The sequence below is a fragment of the Aquarana catesbeiana genome, linkage group LG05, assembly GCF_042186555.1.
Source record: "Aquarana catesbeiana isolate 2022-GZ linkage group LG05, ASM4218655v1, whole genome shotgun sequence".
NCBI classification, from domain to species: Eukaryota; Metazoa; Chordata; class Amphibia; order Anura; family Ranidae; genus Aquarana; species Aquarana catesbeiana.
In genome coordinates, this window is record NC_133328.1 from 521,726,300 (window position 1) to 521,747,874 (window position 21,575).

The following is a 21,575-nucleotide window of genomic DNA, read 5'->3' on the forward strand; positions in this document are numbered from 1 at the left end:
CCTACTATTTTGTTCCTCAAGAAAGAAACTACTAAATAATTGTCAGTACAGAAGAACAATTTCTTTCTTTAAAATGCACACTGAAAAGAAGAAAAGCTGTATAAACACTTTGTAAACTCTATGCATAAGATATTCACAAGAGATCATGCTAAGCCTGCACCACCTTTCAAATAAGGAAAGGTATGTTGGTACCTCTCATGCTTTGGTGTGTACCATCCTTGCAGGCCAGATTGTTACATTTCTATACAAATAGAACTGTTTAGAGTACAACCTAGGTGGTTCTCCAATCCTAATCAATGGCACGATGCGCCTATGGTCCTAAACCCAGCTGATCATGGAATCTGTGCAGTATCAGCAGCTGCCTTTTTGGACATTACATGGTTATGACCACCTGATTTCTCGAATGATAACCCTCATCACAATTCACACTGATTCTACATTTGAACTCGTTAATCCTGGATCTGACAAGGAAATCAGAGCTAATATCATTACACTCAACACCTACGTGAAGTCAAAGATGGGTCTAAGTTCTGTTAATGCTATAGTAAGCAAAGACCTAGTTAGAGGAGTTTGGTGTAGAGGAATGCAACTGGGCTGCACAGTAGAGGTCGACCGATATGGGTTTTTCTCTGGCCGATGCCGATATTTAGAAATCCCAGTGGCCGATATAAGATGCCGATTTTTTTGGGCCGATATATTAGGCCAATTTTTTTTTTTTTTTCTTTTTTTTTTCCCCTTCATCTCATAAAATCTAACAGTTAGACCCCTTTCACACTGGGGCGTTTTTCAGGCGCTTTTAGGCTAAAAATAGCGCCTGTAAAGTGCCTGTAAAACGGCTCCCCTGCAGTCTCAGTGTGATATCCCGAGTGCTTTCACACTGAGGCGATGCGCTGGCAGGATGTTTAAAAAAAGTCCTGCAAGCGGCATCTTTGGAGCGGTGTATACCGCTCCTCCACCACTCCTGCCCATTGAAATGAATGCGCACTGCTGCCGAAGCGCCTGCAAAGCGTTTCGGCAGCAGCGTTTCAGGGGCGCATTTAACCCCTTCCTCAGCCGCTAGCTGGGTTATAAGCGCCCCGCTAGCAGCCGAATAGCGCCGCTAAAATGACGGTAAAGCGCCGCTAAAACTAACAGCGTTTTACCGTCAACGCATGCCCGCTCCAGTGTGTGAGCAACCTTAAGTAATACAGAAAATTTTTTACATTTAAACATTTATTAAACAAAACAAACCTCCAATCAGTTCACTTGTATGTATAATTTAGATTTAAAAAAAAAATAACGATATCTTAAATATTAAATACACAAAAACAGGTAATCAAAACTTTTGGACGAAAAAAAATGGGCTAACTTTACTGCTTATTTTTTTTTTTATTTCATTAGTGTAATTTTTAAAAAAAAATTGCGTTTGAAAGACCGCTGCACAAATACCGTGTGACATAAAATATTGCGACAACCCGCTATTTTATTCCCTAGGGTCTCTGCTAAAAAAAATATATATATAATGTTTGGGGGTTCTAAGTGATTTTCTAGTAGAAAATACAGGATTTTTACTTGTAAGCAACAAATGTCAGAAAAGATTTAGGCCCCTTTCACACGATCGGACCGTTCAGGTCCGCCTGTCAGTTTTGACGGCGGACCTGAACGGGCGCTCCATGTTAGCCTATGGAGCGTCGGATGTCAGCGGACACATGTCCGCTGACATCCGACCCCGTCCGATCCGCTAAAAGCAGACGTATGGCTCTACGTCCAGATCCGTCGCTGGCGGATTGGATCGGGTGAGATCTGACGAAAACGGACACGCTGTCCGTTTTCGTCCGATCCCTCCATAGGCGGCAGCGGCGCCTGACAAGCCCCTCCCCGCTCAGTGAGCAGAGAGGGACCTGTCATCCGCCGGCTAAGCGGAGATCAACGGACAGATCTCCCGCTGAGCCGGCGGACCGAGGCGGGCTCCGTAGAAACGGAGCCCGCCTCGTGTGAAAGGGGCCTAAGTCTTTAAAATGGTTAAACTGAGAGCTTCTACACACAAAAAGAACCTGAAAAGATACAATGTATCTTCTTATCAGACTTGGCAGGCTGCCCAGGGAGGAGAGAATCCTCTCCACAGATAACTTTCAGGCAACTTGCATTGACTTCTATTACAGAAGTCATTTGCAAGTCCCGCTGAAGTTATAATCGGCTTTTTTTATCAGCACAATCGGCCAATGCCGATTAAGTAAAAAAAGCCAAATATCGGCCGATATATCGGTCGACCTCTACTGCACAGTGCCCTAACCTCAACCTTAATAAACACCTTTGGGATAAACTGGAATGCCAACTGAGAGCCAGGTCTTCTCATCCAAAATCAGTAAATGACCTCACACATGGTCATATGACTGAATGGGCACAAATTACCATAGCCACCCCAAAATCTTGTGAAAAGCCTCTATAGAAAAGCCACAAAGGGGCTTTTTCAAAACCATGGCCATTCTAATTCCTATGGTTTTGGAATGAGATGTCCAACAAGCTCATATAGATACGATGGTCACAAATGTTTGGCCATATAGCGTATTTCTCCTCCATTCTGCTTCTACTCTGTTTGTGAATATTGGAGGTGGTGGAGGGGTTAGGAAGAAAGTTGAATATAATTCAGCTCCTTCCAGTCTGGTGCACAGTAACACTTCAGAAAGTCACAGATCCCAACATGGTATTTCTGTCTTGCATAAATGCGAGTAAAAAAAAAGGCCTAAGGCCTAAGCCTAAACAACGACACACACACATTTACCATTCTCCACATCAGTGTTTCTCAACTCCAGGCCTCAAGGCGCACCAACAGGTCATGTTTTCAGGATTTCCACTATTTTGCACAGGTGATTTGATCAGTTTCTTTGCCTTAGTAATTACCACAGCTATTTCATCTGAGGGAAATCCTGAAAACATGACCTGTTAGTGCGCCTTGAGGACTGGAGTTGAGAAACACTGCTCCACATTTCAAAACCAGAAACGGTTTGTATAGTGAGAAAAAGGGGCAATAATGGTTACAGGTCTTAAATCAAACACCTGATCTGTGATTGTGTGTAAAATTGCTAATTAGTCTTTATTGAAATTATTATAAAGGTAAACCTATAGGGCACATAAACATGGCTATGACTTTATCTGGATTAGCAGCAGCCTTGATCATTCAAACAATATTCTCCAGCCAGCTGACTACTGAATGCCGAGAAAGGTTTTTTAAATTAACACATGCCTATGAATGTATTTTATGTGTATCCATACTCCATTTTTTGCTGTCTATTTCCTGTCCCAGAAACACAACAGGAAGAAATAAATCTCTCCAAAGTGATGGGGTTTACCCCTTAGAAAGTTGCCACTGTAAAAAGTATCCCTATTGGAAAATTACCCCCTTGCCTTGCATTCCAATGACAGCTGTAAAATTTAGAATTTTTGATTACTTCTGTTCCCAAGGACAATAGTCAGCAAGGCAAACAGGGAGGAGTGAATCTCCACCGCAAGACACTGCCATCAATAAAAAACGGATTGGGGTTATAATTCTTCCCTATCCAATTCATCATTTAACAAAAAACAGAAAAAACAGATGTGGCTATAGAGAAACTTTAATGTGTTTCATTTATTCTTTGTTGGACAGCTCCATTCAAAATCTTTGTCATTTTTTTTATACACAAACAATGCAGAATATTTATTAAGAGGCACTTGTGGACATGCCTTACACATTTTACTTGGAATTCATTATACCTTTAGTTTGCATAAATAAAAACAAATACAAACTAAAAGGGTGCTAGGGGGAATTCTGCTTAAAGGAATGATCTAAAATTGACATCACAGTTACAACTACTAAATATTATAGCAGTAGAGTCTCACATACCCAAATCATACCATTTAACGTGTGCCAAAGAAAAAGAGCAAAACATTAGATATACATAGTTCAAACAAATACAAAAATGTATAAAATCATTGCAGTGGTGTCAAGGATAACTCCAACAAGGAAAAAATATCCCAAAAAAGCATATATATATATATATATATATATATATATATATATATATATATATATATATATATATATATAAAAGCCAGGTTGTCTGTGGAGCTCATATTTCAACTACAGCACTACAGCTAAGAAACGTTTTACAAATCCCTATACAGCAAGTGCGAGCAATGGCTAGGCAAAGGGTGAAATATGAAATAAACTACATGTTAGTTAAGGCTACTGTGCTGGCAAGAGCCTGCAGAAGCAGTCTGGTTCCAAAAGCCTAATGTAGCAATGCATCCAAATGAAGAAGGCACATTTAATTTTTTTTTTTTCTTTTTAACTTTACATACTTATTGTTGAATTTTGTATTTTGCCTGGAATTTTCCTTTACCACAAGCTGCTAATAACTTACCATTTCTGGATTTATTTAGATTTTTGGTGCACAACTTATTTCCATGTCTCCTAACCAGTCAACATAGGGATGCTCAATCAGTCTTGGTTGGTGTACATCCCTTCCAGATCCTTCAGTGATGGAGTCTCTTCCGGTCACACTGCCCCTGATTGGCAGTCATTTTTGCCTCACCCATACTTAGAGGGACCATAAAAAGGTCACAGTCCATCTCAGTGTATCACTGCACCTGATGACGTTGCTTATACAGCAACCCATGTAGAACATTTGGTCATCAGTCCATATGATATCATCCACCATTTTGCACTGATCCAGGATACACCATCTTCTCCTTTTCACTCACAGGTTTTGCACACATACTTTTCCATCATATCCTTCCTCCTCATTTCTTCTGTATTTGTACACTTATTCTTTGGCAAATTGAGGAAGTAGTACTGAGGTTTGGCTTTTGAGGGCAGTTTCAATTACTATGCTCATACATATATTCGAGGTGTGTCTATTAAATAACGAGACTGTGATCCCACCTAGTAAACAAAGAAATCAGAACCGGTTATAACTGCATGTGTGGTGACCTTGAACATGTTTGAACCTGCATGAAAAGCAGCAACACTCTATGGCGTTCAGTTAATTGTGAGTAGCCATTTAGTTTAGTTGTGTTTTCTGTAGGGTGCCGAAAAAATGCTAAGTTTTAAAGTTGAACAACCTGTCAATTTGAATTTTTTTGTAAAATTGCACAAAACACCAACATAATGTTTTGAAATGCTTACTACAGCTTATGGGAATGACGGCCTGTCTCGTGCATGTGTGTTTGAGAGGCACATAAGATTCAGCGAGGGACGCGAGAATGAATTCCCAAAAGTTAAATCAGTGCGTAAAGGGACACGTTTTTAGTCAATTGATGCTGTAAAGAAGAAAACGGCGGATGTGTTGAAACAGCTGATAGAAATTGATTTTTTCCATGCCTTCGACTAGTGGAAAACAAGACTGCAGCAATGTATTAGTGCAAATGGGGAATATATTGAAGAGGACAAGCATTACATTTGTAATACATATAAATAAAGGTGAGATATTTAATCAGTCTCGTTATTTAATAGACACACCTCATATATACTTTGTATTCAGCATGTGATGGATGTTTTTATTGGTGGATTGCATAATACAATTTTTAATGTTTATTCACTGACAGGTGATTCACAGGACAGTACAACTCAGGGCTTAATTTGCGTTGCAGTTGATAGCAGGTTACAGTGACTGGTTTATAGATATTTACTAGGGTTTTTAAATGTTTTCATCTTGCGGGTTTTTTTCTTGGGGTTGCTTTACTATTGTATTGTGTTCTGTTACTTTTTCATATATTTTTATGTTACAGATAATTGTCTTTTTGGGGGTACTCTACTGCATGTATGTTGTGTATATTACGCTTTTACCTGTCTGCACACTCATGGAAGCTGGTTTGCTTAGGTGTATTATTGTTGTCAAGAGCATGTAGTGATCCTTGATAGTTGCTGGTCTCATTCCAGCATCCTGGTTTGGGTTGCGATACATTCTCCCTGTCCGATTGTCCACCTGCAAAGTGATTGTGGCCAGTCTCTGGGTGGAGACCAAACCTGATTTAAGCCAGCCAAGCCTGCAGTCTCATGCTTGTGATATTGCATTTGTAACACGTGCTCCAAGCTCTCTGTTTGTCTGCCCTGCCTGCTACTTTGGATTCCCTCGCTGACAATCTCTGATCGTATATCGACTACTCTCTGAACTCTGCTTGTCTTTTGACTACGGATTTGACCCAGACTATTCTGAACCTTGTCTGCCTTTGTCTCTGGACTGTCAATGAACAACTCTGCCTGTCTGCTAACTGCAAGTACCTGTTTGCTGTGCTTATTTCGCACCTGCCCCACCATGGCAGCCATGCACTATAGCATTGTGTATAAGTCCTGGGGGCAACCGAGTACTGGTAGGCCTGGCTTGTCTTATGGGAAAGGGGGCTGCTATAGGTGAAGAACACTGAAGCCAGCTATAGTACCTGACCACCTGCGTTAGGGGTAAGCGTGACAATTGTTCTCGCCTACAAAATGTTTGACCCAATGACCAAATCTGCTCACTGGTATTGATATAACTTGGCATTATTTTCAAAATATCTTTTGATATATATGTCTTTTTTGCTTATACAACACAGACAGCATAATGTGGTATACAATTGCACTCTGCTTGTATGGTATCCTATGGGCCTGTTTTTTTAGCCTAATGGAAACATGGAAGCCTTTTCACATAATTTATAATCCAACTGGCAGGATAAATTGCATACAATATTTCAAGTTAACTCTACTCCTCATTTAAAGAGATTTATATAGTAAATTGCAAGGTAAACACACTAAATTTTCCCAAGTATGGTGAAATATAGAGTTTAGAACTGTATTTGAAAGAACAGATTTTCCCTAGAGGTATTAGAGTACGGATTTTTCTGGCCTGGGAGGTGTCTAAGAAATGTAAACAGAAATAAGAGCTGGGTCTAAGTAAATGTTCAGAAATCTGGATTATTTTTTTTTTTTTGGAACATCATAGATTTCTTCTTCCATCCATTAAAAATGATACATGTGAGATGACTGAAGAGTTGCAAAAAACTGGAGTCTTAGAGAGCAGTTCAAAGTCTTCTGAGCCAGTTACAGGGAGATATAGAGAAGATAGAGAGTGATATTATTAATGGCTAAAGAGTCAAATTGGAGAAAGGGATAGAGCGGATTTTGCCACAGGTTGTGCATAGGTGGAAACACAAAAGCAAATAAAGGAGAGGTGATGTATGACAAGGTAAGTCTGATGTTCAGGAGCTAATGCCTGGCCTAGAAATGGAGAGAGAGCTTTTATTATCTGGAAGCGACAAAGACATAGTAAAGGAACCAAAGAGGTGGCCACAAACACAGGGCTCAGAGTTGAGAAGGACAAAACACTTTACACAAGCATTACAAGACACATATACAGAGGAAGACTGAGCAGCAAAAAGATGCACAACTGAATATTATTAACTTATCAAGCACTTTAAATTATCATTGTCTGAGATTTAGGGCCTTACACAAGGGTCTTTCTTTCTCAACAAATAGTTTGGTTAAACTCATGTTCATTTTTTTTGTAGAAAATTGAAATATGCAGAAAGTTCTAGGGTAGAACAGCTGCCATCGGACATAGATGATATAGACAGCCAAGTCTTTCGGGATTTATTTCTTTATGAAAGGAGAGATGAATAGAAAGCTACAAAGGTCCCAGCTATTCAAAAATCCCAATGCCACTATAACTTAACTGAATGTATAACCTGCAGTAAAATTGTTTCATGATCCTGTTTCTTCAGAAGTGAAAAGCATACCTTCTAGAAATATGAGAGGGAACCTAACTCAAGAAGAGACAAAGGCACTTACAACCTCTCGAGGAGGACAGACTTCCTAATTAAAGAAGCTGACAAAAAGAGTAAATTTGTAGCATGGCCCATTGAGACACTCCAGCTTAATAAGATGGCACATTACAGGTGGATACCATACAACCCTAATAAAGTCTATAAAAAAAAGATATTTTTTTTACTTGCAGGCCTGTGGATACAGTGCATGGACGTCAGGAGAGACTACAGCGTCACTTCTGCCATCAGATGAGCACATTTTATACTGATATCTTGTGAGTGGTTTGTATCTCTAATAAATTGTTTTACACTAATACTACACTCAGGTGGCGCTTCCTGTCTTTCCCTCGGTTTCTTCAATCCACTACGGCTGACCCCCACCCCCACATCTAAAAACTGCATTCTGATCTCCACCCCTACCCAACAGGCCTTAACCCATTTCACCCCATCCTCTAACCACAGTGTCTGCCTGCCCATCCTGTACCCCACTTTCAGCCAGCATGCCTGACCCCATCCCCACCCCTAACCACTGGTTCTGACATCCACCCCCAACTACTGCTCCTGACACCCAACCCCTAAACACTGTCCCTTACCCCATACCCACTCTCCTACCTCTTTTTGGTTGACTTGTTCCATTTTTGGTAGATTTGTCACTTCTGGCTTTTATCCCATTTACTTACCATTTTTAGGCTTATTTTTGCATGCTTTTGGGGCATCATTTTTTGATGCCCAATGTACTTTAATGTCCCCTAACCAGCAGCAGAGGGATTCACTATTCCTGGGTACTGATTGGTGTACAACTCTACCATCGCATGTCAAATTGTCACTTCCAGTCAGGCCGCCTGCATTTGGCAGTAATTTTTGCCAAACCCACACTTAGGGAGACCATATAAAAGGTCCCCTCTCTAACCCATGGTGTTGCTGATCCTGATGAAGCTGCTTGGACATGGATATGTTTATTCACTGACCCAAGCTGGTACAACTCAGGACTCAGTTTGAGTTCCCTTCAGTTGACACTAGGATACAGGGAATGATTTATGGATATTTATTGGGGGCTTTGAGTGTTTTTAACTTGTGGGTGTTTTTCTGGGGATTGCTTTATTATTGTATGTTGATCTGATAGATTTGATTTTTTTCATACATACTAGTGGTATGGATAATTTTTGTGTGTCCAGCCTGTGATTGGACAGTGAAAGAAGAATTAGCACACTGGTGATCCTTCTGTCACTCTGCTCCTATCAGAATGCTAGCACATAAGCACTGCTTCACACCTGATTGTTTTCAGGTCTTGACCCTCCCTACAATCTGAGACCTGTAGTACTGGGGAGTGCACTGCTTGCATTCAAATTAATTTAACAATGTATTATTAAATACAGGGCTGTACATATTTCCTATGTCACTGCAAGCCTGACTTACTAAAGTTGATTCAGGTTTATGTGAACACAAATTAGCATTTTATTGTCACATTTTTCTTATTATTAATCAGATGTTTTCATATTTGTTTTCTTAGATAAGTACCTGTGAAAATCAATTACACTTCATGTGATTTAAAGCAAATAAGGATAAGAAGTTTTTCACACTCTGTCTATAGTACTGATGATCCTGTAGTGGATTGGCTCTGCAGCTGTTCATTTTTATTTATAAAAAAAAAAAAAAAAAAAAGCACAACCGGAACAGTAACATATGACAATAGAGTTTTATTAGCTTGTGGCAGGTACTTTCTGACAACTGACTTTGCCTTTTTTAGAGTTGTAAAATGGATAATTTATAGATAATAGATACAATATATACTTCAAATGTCACACACATTAAAGCGCCTACTGCTTCAACATGCTTTTTTGATGTGTTTTTGACGCTTCTGTGATGCCTTTTTGAAGCTTGGCAAATGCCCTGTGTGTGTCAAAAGGGGAAGTGATAATTTAATAGCAAAGCAAAGCTAACGCTGAATAAAAGCTTTTGTACTGCTGCAAGTGTGGTCAAGGAGCGCTCTGACTTGTATGCAGGCTTTGGAAAAGCATTGAAGCAAGATGAAAGGAGGGGGTAAAATTTTTGAGCTGCTGCGAATCAAAGTAAAGCCAAAGTAACAGTATGAACAGGACTGTAAGGTGACCAATTTATTTAGTGACAGGTGCTTTGATTGGCATTCAAAGTGCTTCAAAAAAGCGTGTCAATCGCCATGTTTTAAAGCAACAAACCCTTATACTGTGGCAATCTAGCAATACTTACCTATTTTGTCATGTCATGTCCCTTGTCTTTACTTTAATAACGTTTTCTGCTTTTGAAGAACCTGCGAATGTATCTTGATACCCCTTACTTTCCCTGTCCATAGTGTCCACAGGCATAGATTCGATAATTTATTTATAGCACGGCATCTTACAGTCAACCAGGATATAACAACACAGAGCAGCTTTGAGTGTTTAAAGTGAATATTTGTAGTATGGATTTGAAGTATGCGTAAACTTAAAAAACAAACTTTTTAAGATGTTGCTGCACATGCACCCAGTAGCCTTTATTGCTTCCTGATTTATCATTTGCTTCAATCTATCAGTCCTGGCACTTTCTTTTTAAAGGTAAGAACACTCAATCACTGTTCTACAGTGTGGTGATGGTTGTCACCCCATCCATGCGTACTCCCTCTGGGCTTCAGTGTATGCAGTGTATGCACATACAAATCTATTGAACTGAAAGGAGGAGGTAGGTGTAGAGCTTGTGGACAAGAGAGTGCTGTACCTAGAAGTGACAAGCCCACCGCCACCCATCACTACATGAAGAAGCAGCTCAGAAAAGTGATTTTTTTTTCCAACTTCTTTTTTTAACATATGCAAATTGATTTAAAAATGGGTATTACTTTGCCTCAAACGTTTTTATTATTTACATTGTGGGTTTACTTCTGCTTTAGTTAAGTGTCACTAAACCCACATCATAAAAAACGATCAATAAATCCTGTATTACATGCTGTTCATACTCAGTCACTACGAGATAACATTGCATCTGGAAAGTATTAACAGCGCTTCACGTTTTTCCACATTTTGTTATGTTACAGCCTTATTCCAAAATGGATAAAATTAATTATTTTCTTCAAAAATCTATAAACAATACCCCATAATGACAAAGTGAATGAAGTTTGTTTGCAAATTTATTAAACATAAAAAGACAAAAAAAAATCCCACGTACATAAGTATTCACAGGCTTTGCTCAATACTTTGTTGAAGCACCTTTGGCACCAAATGCAGCCTCAAGTCTTTTTGAGTATGATGCTACAAGCTTGGCACACTTATTTTTGGGCAGTTTCTCCCATTCTTCTTTGCAGGACCTCACAAGCTCCATCAGGTTGGATGGGGAGTGTCGGTGCACAGGCATTTTCAGATCTCTCCAGAGATGTTCAATCAGATTCAAGCCTGGGCTCTGGCTGGGCCACTCAAAGACATTCACAGAGTTGTCCCGTAGCCACTCCTTTGTTATCTTGGCTATGTGCTTAGGGTCATTGTTGTCATGGCTGGGATACATAAAAATTTTCATAATTCATTAAACACTCAGCCAAGGAGTCGTCATACCAGGGAAGCGTCCCCTCCACCAGAGAAGAGGTTGATTGAATTATCCTCTCCAGTGGAGGGTTGGGATCAATATAAAAACCTTATGTTGAAACAGAGTAATCTGAAAAATGGTGCCACTTTACACAAAACCAACTGACAATGGTCAAACTAGTGTTTCGGGATCCAGATATCAAGGCCTTTGATTAAAGGAAAGCCAGGGTAAATAGCCCCATTGTTTCAAAGTAGAACCCAGTGTTGACTCAGCATTTCCCCAGACAATAGCAGAAGATGCCTGGTTAATTATACACCAGAAGGACACCAATCACAAGTTGAGACAGAACCAAGAGTAGATGTGTGTATGTGTATGTATGTACATATATATATATATATATATATATACATACACACAGTGGGGATGGGAAGTATTCAGACCCCCTTAAATTTTTCACTTTGTTATATTGCAGCCATTTGCTAAAATCATTTAAGTTCATTTTTTTTCCTCATTAATGTACACACAGCACCCCATATCGACAGAAAAACACAGAATTATTGACATTTTTGCAGATTTATTAAAAAAGAAAAACTGAAATATCACATGGTCCCAAGTATTCAGACCCTTTGCTTAGTATTTAGTAGAAGTACCCTTTTGATCTAATACAGCCATGAGTCTTTTTGGGAAAGATGCAACAAGTTTTTCACACATGGATTTGGGGAACCTCTGCCATAACTCCTTGCAGATCCTCTCCAGTTCTGTCAGGTTGGATGGTAAACTTTGGTGGACAGCCATTTTTAGGTCTCTCCAGAGATGCGCTATGAGCTATGAGCTATGAGTAAGCACTCAGCTTCGAGTGTGAAACGCGTCAGTTGATCCTGTACATCCTGCATGATTGTCTTGTACTTTTGATGGTCCTATCTCTACAATAAAGACAAGTTTTCTACTTTATCCAGTGTGCGGCATCCAGATCTTTCTATCCAATACCTTGGATGGTAAACGTTGGTGGACAGCCATTTTTAGGTCTCTCCAGAGATGCTCAATTGGGTTTAAGTCAGGGCTCTGGCTGGGCCATTCAAGAACAGTCACGGAGTTGTTGTGAAGCCACTCCTTCGTTATTTTAGCTGTGTGCTTAGGGTCATTGACTTGTTGGAAGGTAAACCTTCGGCCCAGTCTGAGGTCCTGAGCACTCTGGAGAAGGTTTTAATCCAGGATATCCCTGTACTTGGCCGCATTCATCTTTCCCTCGATTGCAACCAGTCAGTCTGTCCCTGCAGCTGAAAAACACCCCCACAGCATGATGCTGCCACCACCATCCTTCACTGTTGGGACTGTATTGGACAGGTGATGAGCAGTGCCTGGTTTCCTCCACACATACCGCTTAGAATTAAGGCCAAAAAGTTCTATCTTGGTCTCATCAGATCAGAGAATCTTATTTCTCACCATCTTGGAGTCCTTCAGGTGTTTTTTAGCAAACTCCATGCGGGCTTTCATGTGTCTTGCACTGAGGAGAGGCTTCCGTCAGGCCACTCTGCCATAAAGCCCCGACTGGTGGAGGGCTGCAGTGATGGTTGACTTTCTACAACTTTCTCCCATCTCCCTACTGCATCTCTAGAGCTCAGCCACAGTGATCTTCGGGTTCTTCTTTACTCCTCTCACCAAGGCTCTTCTCCCCGATAGCTCAGTTTGGCCGGACGGCCAGCTCTAGGAAGGGTTCTGGTCCCAAACGTCTTCCATTTAAGGATTATGGAGGTCACTGTGCTCTTAGGAACCTTAAGTGCAGCAGAAATTTTTTTGTAACCTTGGCCAGATCTGTGTCTTGCCACAATTCTGTCTCTTCATGCAGTTCGTTTGACCTCGTGATTCTCATTTGCTCTGACATGCACTGTGAGCTGTAAGGTCTTATATAGACAGGTGTGTGGCTTTCCTAATCAAGTCCAATCAGTATAATCAAACACAGCTGGACTCAAATTAAGGTGTAGAAGCATCTCAAGGATGATCAGAAGAAATGGACAATCGTTCAATTCTTTATCCGAGGGTATGTTTACCATAGAGTCCATTTACCCCTTCGATTCTAAGGATCGTAGCTGTAGAATTGAAGAGACGTCTCTCATCTTTGATTAACCAATCAAAGAACAAGAGTACCCCAAGGGACCTAACTGGGGGAGAAGTACACATATCATAGCCAATGACCTGACCACCAGGCTTGAAGAGGCCTATGAGATAGGGCAACCTGAAATCTTTCCTGAAATCAAAGAGATAGTCGAAGAGATAATAGCCCTAGCTGATGCATGCACCAATGATCTTGAGCGACAATTGCGCCGCAAGCTTCTCTTTGAATTCCAAGAAATCTTTGTTCAGGATTCTTACGATTGTGGGAGTACTGAACTCCACATTGCCAGAATCCAGACTGACCCTCAAGCCCCACCAGTAAAGCAGTATAGACTTCCACTAGCCTCCTATGAGTCTCTAGTCGAGATCATTAGGAAATTACACGAACGGGGTATAATTAGGCCCATTCACAGCTCGTACAATCACCCCATCCTGGGTATTTTGAAACCCAACGGACAGTGGCGTTTGTGCGCTCATCTCCGACAACTCAACAAGTGTGTTTACATGTCAGGATGGCCCGTACCCTACATAGACCAGTGCCTTGCCCAATTCCAAGGGTCCCAGGTATTCTCGGCCCTCGATTGTGCCCAGGGGTACTGGACCGTAAAAGACAGTGAAGAAGATCAGTATGAACTAGCCTTCAGTTTTGGGAATCAACAGTACTGCTGGGTCCGTATGCCTTTTCGGCTATATTAATTCTGGCCATGAATTTGCTGTCTTCATGCACAAGGCTATGCCATATGCCTTAGCGCGAGGAACATTGGCATAAGTCGATGACATCCTCATCAAAAGTACTGATATGACCAAGCACCTTACAGAATTCCGACATATCTTGGGCCAGTTAAAGATGGCCGGAGTGAAGTTATCCATTCAGAAAGCACAGTGGTGACTCACCCGGGTAAATTTCTTAGGCCATGAAGTAACCTCAGAAGGTTTAAATCCCCAGAGGAAACAGGTTGATGCAGTACTCAACTGTAAGGTCCCTACTAATCTTAAAGAATTAAGATTGTTTCTAGGAATAGTTAACTATTCGTTACGCAGAGATTAGCAAACCACTGCTTCATCTGCTGAAGAAAGACACCGAATGGTCATGGGGCAAGGAACAAGCAGACGCTGTGAAGGAAATGAATGTGCGACTCACCCAGGCCCCCTGCCTTGCGTATACAGAAGGAGGTAGACCCTTTTTTTCTTGAGACAGGGTACACGCAGGTGAGTATGAGTTCCGTTTTTTACCTAAAACAAGAGAATGTCAATAAGATTATCGCCTATGCCAGTAAAACATTGTCCTCTGTAGAGATGAAGTTTTCTGACTGCGAAAAAGCTTTATTGTCCACTGTCTGGGCATTACAGAATTTCTGCAGTTATATTCAAGGTGAAAGAATTTTGTTGAGACCGCACACCAGCCTTTACAGTATTTACAGAGTGAACGTATCAGAAATGGAAATGTGTCTAATAACTGCATCACTGCTTGGACTTTGTCCTTGCAAGGGGGGCCCCTGGAAATTCGATACAAACAGAACAAGAAAAGTGCAGTGGCCCAGGGCCTTGCTGAGCTGCATGATTGTTCCGCTCCCGATCCCTGCTCGGGGACCACGGCCGCTGACTTTTTAGAAGAACAACTGTTGTCTCCCTGCAAGGTTTATGACGATGAATACTGTAAACAGTTGCCATGTGTATATGTAGATGGTTGTGCCTATCATCATAAGGACAAAAAACATCTCCAACTAGTGGCTGGTATCATGATTATATGGACCAAAGGTGTATCCCGAATCTCTGTGGGATACAAGCTTGGGCCAAAGAGCAGCCAAGTTGCTGAACTTACCACCATAGATTACCACCTTAAAGAATTCGCCATCATCACTGATTCAAATTATGTCAGGAATAGTTTTGTTGAGTATCTTCCCCGATGGAAAAGGAACGACATGATAAAAAGTAACCATAAACCTGTCAAACATGGTAAGTTGTTTTGTAAAATCGACCAATTGGTAAAGGAACACTAGATCACTCTGTATTTTAAGAAAACCAAAGGCCACTCCAAAGTCCTAGGTGAAGAAAAGGAAGGGAATGATCAGGCTGATTCCATAGCCAAAGAAGGGGCTCTAACAGGTGAGTTGCTAGACATAGATCATCTCTTAGGTTCAGTACGGTTAGAAGATCTCACTAGACAACAAGCTGACTGATGATTCAAATGTATTGCAATGGTGAAAACCCCAGTGAAGATTTAATCACAGCCCAAAAAGAAGACCCAATAATTGGCTTATTTTAAGTCAGAAAATTAACCACAACCTTTTTAACATGGTCGACTGGGGCTACCCTGGGGTTATTTGTCAAATAATAAGGAAAATAGTTTTATTGTTGCGTTGATGTCTTTGGAAATGTGTATGAAATATTAATCAACAGAAATTCCGGTTTTGTATGAAGTTGTATAATTATACTTGTATATTAATAAAATTCGTTTACTTAATAATTGAATTGGGAGATAAATTCCTCATACTTATTATCATTAAAATTACATACCACACTAATAACATTGTCCTGTTGGAATTTGAACCTTCACCCCAATCTAAGGTCCAGAGCGCTCCGGAGAAAGCTTTCATCAAGGATGTCTCTGTAGATTGTTGCATTCATCTTTCCCTCGATCCTGACTAGTCTCCCAGTTTCTGCTGCTGAAAAACATCCCTACAGCATGATGCTGCCTTGACTTTGCTTCACTGTAGGGATGGCCAGGTGATGAATGGTGCCTGGTTTCCTTTTGACATGATGCTTGCAATTCAGGCCAAAGACTTCAATCTTTGTTTAATCAGACCAATCATGGTCAGAGTCCTTCAGGTGCCTTTTGGCAAACTCCAGGCGGGCTGTCAAGTGCCTTTTACTGAGAAATGGCTTCTGTCTGGCCACTCTACCATACAGGCCTGATTGGTGGAGTGCTGCAGAGATGGTTGCTCTTCTGAAAGGTTCTCCTCTCTCCACAGAGAAACACTGGAGCTCTGTCAGAGTGACCATCTGGTTTTTGGTCACCTCCCTTACTAAGGCTTTTCTCCCCCGATTGCTCAGTTTGACCAGGACGCCCACTCTAGGAAGAGTCCTGGTGGTTCTAAACTTCTTCTATTTATGGAAGATGGAGGCTACTGTGCTCATTGGGACCTTCAATGCTGCAGAAATTTTTCTGTACCCTTCCCCAGATATGTGCTTCGATATAATTGTGTCTCGGAGGTCTACAGACAATTCCTTGGACTTCATGGCTTGATTTGCGCTCTGACATGTACTGTTAACTGTGGAACCTTATATAGACAGGTGTGTACCTTTCCAAATCATGTTCAATCAACTGAATTTACCAGAGGTGGACTCCATTCAATTTGTAGAAACATCTCAAGGATGATCAGTGGAAACAGGATGCAGATTAGCTAAATTTTGAGTGTCATGGCAAAGGCCGTGAATACTTATGTACATGTGATTTTTTTGTTTTGTTTTTCATTTGTAATAAATTTGCAAATATTTCAAACAAACTTCTTTCACATTATTATGGGGTATTGTTTGTAGAATTGAGGAAAATAATGAATTTAATCCATTTTGGAATAAGGCTGTAACATAACAAAATGTGGAAAAAGTGAAGCGCTGTAAATACTTTCTGGATGCATTGTAATTTTCTGTATTGTGCAAAAAAACCTTGTTGATCCTGCTGCTCTCTATTAGCACCTTCTGTTCATGTCCCCAATTCAGCTAGGGATTTTGCAGCTGTGGTGGCAACTCTGCACATGCTTAGTTTTCAGTGAGCTTCTATGCTGAGCATTTCTTCCCCATCACATCTGAGCAGCCCATGTGACTATAGAGTCACACATGCGGGTGTATACACAGTGGTAAATGACAGCCCACTCCCTCCCTTCTTCATATCCACTAACCAGCTAAACACAATCGGTATGGGATATTACTTGTAGATCAATGGAGGCTTCACCTCCCTCTTATTCTAAGACACAGGCTGGAGGGGTTCTAGACAGCCGCACTTCGGAATATAGCCTTTATTGTAAAAATTCCAAAAATACAAGCCACAGCAGAAAATGGGACACATGAGCTAATGCGTTTCGCACTTAACAGTGCTTAATCATAGCTATACCTTGCCACCAAAAACAATGTGATATATATACTAAAATATATTAAGCATGTGACTCCATGTGTGGTTGATTGAATCCAATTACCTGAATAGATAATCGATTAAATCAACTCAGTTAGTAAACGTGATAAACACACATCCTTTCCCCATGACCATTTTCTTTGCTCTGTCCATTATATAAAAAAGAATATTTGCAACATTGTTTTCGAACTTCAATCAATAGAATGGTTTACAGGCTGGATTTGCTGAATAGTTGTTTTGGACATCAAAGGAATGCTCAAAGGAGTATGTATATATATTTTTCATCCTGTGTATACATTATGATTTTGTATAAAATATTTTTAAATTTTGTTACAATAACAAAATATATTATACATTTTTAAATAACAATAAGTGTTTAAATGGAAATGAAATTATAAATTTATATGATGGTACTGTAAATGTTTTTTTTAAAACTGTTTATACTTGAAATTTACATCCACAGTTATTAGTGTAAATAGGGACTAATATATATATACATTTATGTTTTTAGATATTTGTGGCTTTATGACACACCTATCATATATATAATAGAGACCTGGATCTCATTAATACATGTATAAGAAATATATGACCGCACGTTCCCTATACACAGTTTTTGTAAGGTGGTTTTCACTCATTTATTGGTTTATATATTTATTTATTTATATATGTTTCTGTACACATACACTCATAAGTTTTTATTAGCATTATTATAGATTTATATTTAATCCAATTTTCATTTACTTTATTCAATTCATTTTTATCATGCAATCATTATCTTAGTGTATTTTGCCTATCGACAATTTAGTATATATGTGTTCATTCATTAATTAGACACATTCACAGTTCATAATTCATTTGAATATTCTATTAGAATAATTTATTTGAACACTTTAGTTAATTTGGTTTAATTTCACTTTTTATGTATTTGTCCTATTTTATACACAGGTATATACACATTCATGTGTACTTTTCTAAATCACACATGTTTATCACGTTTACTAAGTTAAAATTTATATATAATATTTATAAATACAGTGGGGAGGGAAAGTATTCAGACCCCCTTAAATTTTTCACTCTTTGTTATATTGCAGCCATTTGCTAAAATCATTTAAGTTCATTTTTTTCTCATTAATGTGCACACAGCACCCCATAATGACAGAAAAACACAGAATTGTTAACATTTTTGCAGATTTATTAAAAAAGAAAAACTGAAATATCACATGGTCTTAAGTATTCAGACACGTTGCTGTGACACTCATACATTTAACTCAGGTGCTGTCCATTTCTTCTGATCATCTTTGAGATGGTTCTATACCTTCATTTGAGTCCAGCTGTGTTTGATTATATGGATTGGACTTGATTAGGAAATCCACACACCTGTCTATATAACACCTTACAGCTCACAGTGCATGTCAGAGCAAATGAGAATGAGGTCAAAGGAACTGCCTGAAGAGCTCAGAGACAGAATTGTGGCAAGGCACAGATCTGGCCAAGGTTACAAAAAAAATTCTGTTGCACTTAAGGTTCCTAAGAGCACAGTGGCCTCCATAATCCTTAAATGGAAGACGTTTGGGACCAGAACCCTTCCTAGAGCTGGCCGTCTGGCCAAACTGAGCTATAGGGGGACAAGAGCCTTGGTGAGAGGAGTAAAGAAGAACCGAAGATCACTGTGGCTGAGCTCCAGAGATGCAGTCGGGAGATGGGAGAAAGTTGTAGAAGGTCAACCATCAACTGCAGCCCTCCACCAGTCGGGGCTTTATGGCAGAGTGGCCTGACGGAAGCCTCTCCTCAGTGCAAGACACATGAAAGCCCGCATGGAGTTTGCTAAAAAACACCCGAAGGACTCCAAGATGGTGAGAAATAAGATTCTCTGATCTGATGAGACCAAGATAGAAATTTTTGGCCTTAATTCTAAGCGGTATGTGTGGAGAAAACCAGGCACTGCTCATAACCTGTCCAATACAGTCCCAACAGTGAAGCATGGTGGTGGCAATATGCTGTGGGGGTGTTTTTCAGCTGCAGGGACAGGACGACTGGTTGTAATCGAGGGAAAGATGAATGCAGCCAAGTGCGGGGATATCCTGGATGAAAACCTTCTCCAGAGTGCTCAGGACCTCAGACTTCCAACAAGACAATGACCCTAAGCACACAGCTAAAATAACAAAGGAGTGGCTTCACAACAACTCCGTGACTGTTCTTGAATGGCCCAACCAGAGCCCTGACTTAAACCCAATTAAGCATCTCTGGAGAGACCTAAAAATGGCTGTCCACCAACGTTTACCATCCAACCTGACAGAACTGGAGAGGATCTGCAAGGAGCAATGGCAGAGGATCCCCAAATCCAGGTGTGAAAAACTTGTTGCATCTTTCCCAAAAAGACTCATGGCTGTATTAGATCAAAAGGGAGCTTTTACTAAATACCAAGCAAAGGGTCTGAATATTTCAGTTTTTCTTTTTTAATAAATCTGCAAAAATGTCAACAATTCTGTGTTTTTCTGTCAATATGGGGTGCTGTGTGTACATTAATGAGGAAAAAAATGAACTTAAATGATTTTAGCAAATGGCTGCAATATAACAGAGTGAAAAATTTAAGGGGGTCTGAATACTTTCCGTCCCCACTGTATATGTATATAAGTTAAGATTACTAAGATTTAATCGATTATCTAATCAGCTAATTGGATTCAATCAACCACACATGGAGTCACATGTTTAATATATTTTAGTATATATATCACATTGTTTTTGGTGGTAGGGTAGCTAACTGTTAAGTGTGAAACGCATTAACTCGTTTGTCCCATTTTCTGCCGTGGCTTGTATTTTTGGATTTTTTTACAATAAAGGCTATATTCTGCTGTCCAGAACTTTTCCTTGCTTCATTAGCTATATGCTTAGCCTGCACCTGAAATTCCAATCCTGAGGAGAGTCTTTTATCCACACATCCACCTGGAGCGGTGATCCCTTCCCCTCCAAAGGCTGGAGGGGTGTGACACATTCAAAATCAACCACAACTAGAAACTCTGATCGGAAGCATCCTGTGTGGGCAAATTCTTAGATGAAGTCAGTAGGATAAACTCGCATGTCAATTTATTAAGAACATGTGGGAACATGGGTCCAGAAGGAGGCTTGGAGCACAAAGTGGTGGCGCGCAAGCCGAGAAGAGAAGAGGAAGTGGGTGGTTGGCCTTTCAAGTCAACTCGCCGGATCCATGAGGTATTTACCACCACAACATTGCTTCATACAGCCTGTCAATATCCTACAGCTTTACTAGGTACTGTCATAGTGGTGATCAAGTTGCACAGCAGCTCCAGTCACGCAAGGAGATTTTAATTGTTGACAACTCTACCACATGTTCTTAATAAGTTGACATATGATTTTATCCTACTGACTTCGTCTAAGAATTTGTCCACACGGAAAGGTTCCGATCAGCGCTTCTAGTTGTGGTTGTTTTTAAATGCTTGCACTTTGTTTCACACCACTCCTGGTGTGTTAATCCACACAGCTGCTTTTTGGTCTCCCGTAGGATACCGCACACTGTTCCCAGAGAAATTCATGTCCCAGTCCCCTGGCGCCAAACTTATTATTATTGTCCCAGGGGTGTGACATAGAAATCCACCCACACTCTTTTATTTCCACAATAAAAATTTAATTTGAAATATATATTAGTATACCAATTTAAACGAGTTTATTGATATTATTTACTTACTTTAACTCTGTATTCCAAAGGCTGTTTTTTTTTTTTTTTTTTTTTTACTTTGAACATGTGACCAGCAGCAGAGGACTAGAAGCTCCTCCTGATTATGTTTCCCTGCAGACACGCTGGGAAAAATCTGGGTCATGTGACAGCTGTATATCGATTAGGAAAATGGTCTTTTTTTTTTTGTTTAAATAATTACAGTGCCTACATCCATATACAGAAATAGAAGGGACAATGAAAATGAAACAGTGTGCGTTTAGTATCACTTTAGAGTGGAAGTAAATAAAAATTTTCAAAAATCTGCTGACATGCAGGGTATTTGTGACCCTATTGGTCTCTTCTACCATAAATGCATCC

The 21,575-nt window shown here is 40.1% G+C and overlaps 1 protein-coding gene across 9 annotated transcripts in view; it reads right to left on the reverse strand.

Annotated features, from left to right (window-relative positions):
* ASPH (aspartate beta-hydroxylase) overlaps positions 1-21,575 on the reverse strand; it is a 325,502-nt gene that overhangs the window by 90,450 nt on the left and 213,477 nt on the right. The gene's annotated exons all lie outside the window — the stretch shown is intronic.